Source organism: Cucumis melo, unplaced genomic scaffold (genome assembly GCF_025177605.1).
Source record: "Cucumis melo cultivar AY unplaced genomic scaffold, USDA_Cmelo_AY_1.0 utg002184l, whole genome shotgun sequence".
NCBI classification, from domain to species: Eukaryota; Viridiplantae; Streptophyta; class Magnoliopsida; order Cucurbitales; family Cucurbitaceae; genus Cucumis; species Cucumis melo.
The window spans coordinates 10,001-12,409 of NW_026124968.1; the positions used below are offsets into that span (position 1 = coordinate 10,001).

Genomic DNA, 2,409 nt, shown 5'->3' on the forward strand with positions numbered 1-2,409 from the left:
ATAGTTCTTTGTTTCGAACTATACCGGTTTTCAAGACCGGAGCTATCAACCACTCGGCCATCTCTCCGAAAGATAATTTCTATTTTATTTATATTCCATCCCATCGAATAGAAGATTGACATATAAGTTGCTACCATTACTGTCTATACTATAGACAAATATAAGGCGTGAATCTATAAGTCTATCTCTATACATATAGATATATATGATCCAGTATACCCCTTTTTGTGAAGTAAAAAAAGACTACCCCGCAATCCCATGCATGCTAAAGTATTAAAAAAGTAAGAAGTAATATAGAATCAATGGATTTATGGTAAAATCCCTCCCTGATACATTTTATCAAAATTTTGGCTGGCTGGTAAAGGGATCAAATGGTATATTTTGTTGGTAGATTGGAGGATTAGAAACATGACTATTGCTTTCCAATTGGCTGTTTTTGCATTAATTGTTACTTCATCAATCTTACTGATTAGTGTGCCCGTTGTATTTGCTTCTCCTGAAGGTTGGTCGGGTAACAAAAATGTTGTATTTTCCGGTACATCATTATGGATTGGATTAGTCTTTCTGGTGGGTATCCTTAATTCTCTTATCTCTTGAACCTCTTCGTTCTCGATACAAAAATGAAACGACCCTCCCCTAATTCTTTCGAATTGTGAGAGACATTAAAATACAATATAAGTCCTAAAAATGAAAAATGCAAATAAAGAAAAAAATTTAGAGGGAGGGGGTCTCTTTCTTGTATTGTCAAAATTGAATATATCTCACATAATTCATATAAAAATAATATATTTGAAAGTATATAATAATACTTAGATATTGATAATAGAGAAACTATATATTATATATAATTATATAGACAAAAATATATAATTATCTTTATTTAGTTATAAAGATGAATTCCAAATATTAGAAAAATAAATAGTATAGTATAAAATATATTATATAATAACTATATAATTGGTTAAATCTATATATATATTATATAAAAATAGCCTAATTATACTCTAACCTAGTATTAATAGCCTAGTATAAGAGGATAGCTCTGCACTGATCTATACTATAGATTGCAGATAAAAAAAAATGCGGATATAGTTGAATGGTAAAATTTCTCCTTGCCAAGGAGAAGATGCGGGTTCGATTCCCGCTATCCGCCCAGGATGAGGATAATGGGTTAATGTTTTTCATTTAATAGGATAAATTTTTAAGTATAGTCGACCGTGATAGTATAGTGGTTCTATCCTCCCCCCTTCTTTTCCTCCCATCTGGAAAGAAAAAAAGCGAATATTATATAGTAATTAATTAATAGTTACCAAGATCAAACCTCAATTTTTTTAGACAAAAAAATTTTGCGGAGACAGGATTTGAACCCGTGACTTCAAGGTTATGAGCCTTGCGAGCTACCAAGCTGCTCTACCCCGCGATAAAGAGAAGAACTGTGAACTAATAGACAAACAAAGATTGAATGCACCCCTATACCATATCTGTACAAATAGAATAGTCCATTTATACAGAATGGTAAAGGGGTCCCTCTATAATCATAGAAATTAATAGAAAGAGATATTTGAATCCTTACCAACTTGATCTTGTTGCCCCAGGCAACAAGCATGCATGAACCATTTCACGAAGTATGTGTCCAGAGAGCCCAAAGTCTCGATAGTTAGCTCTCGGTCTTCCGGTTAAAAAACAACGTCGATGAAGACGTGTGGGTGCACTATTACGCGGTGGGGATTGTAACTTTCCATGAATTTCCCATTTCTCACTCAACGATGGAACTTTGCTTATTTCTTGTTTTAAGGATCGACGAATCAAATGATATTTTTGTTCCAATTTTTGCCTCTTCTTCTCCCTCTGAATTAAACTTTTCCTTGCCATAATGATTCAATTCTCAGTAGTATCAATGATACAAGTCGGATCCTAGATGTAGAAATATAAGAAGGAAGATCTCCTTCTCCATCGAAAGAAATGATATTTTCGCGGATACAACACATACAAAATTAACCAAATTTGCCTGATGTAGAGGCAATCAAGAAAGCCGCATAAGTAAATATATAACCTACAGAAAAGTGGGCTAATCCAACTAATCTTGCTTGCACAATGGAAAGAGCCACTGGTTTATCTCTCCATCGAATCAAATTAGCCAAAGGTGTGCGTTCGTGAGCCCATGCTAAAGTTTCAATCAATTCTTGCCAATATCCGCGCCAGGAAATTAAGAACATAAAGCCAGTAGCCCAAACAAGATGTCCAAATAAGAACATCCATGCCCAGACTGATAAACTATTCATACCAAAAGGATTATATCCATTGATAAGTTGTGAAGAGTTTAACCATAGATAATCTCTTAACCATCCCATCAAATAAGTGGAAGATTCATTAAATTGTGAAACGTTACCCTGCCATAATGTGATGTGC

General features: G+C 34.0%; 1 non-coding gene across 1 annotated transcript; it reads left to right on the top strand.

Annotated features, from left to right (window-relative positions):
* Positions 1-1,082: 1,082 nt before the first annotated feature.
* TRNAG-GCC (transfer RNA glycine (anticodon GCC)) lies at positions 1,083-1,153 on the top strand. Its single transcript has one exon. It is a non-coding gene; the product is annotated as a tRNA-Gly (tRNA).
* The last annotated feature ends 1,256 nt before the right edge of the window (positions 1,154-2,409 follow it).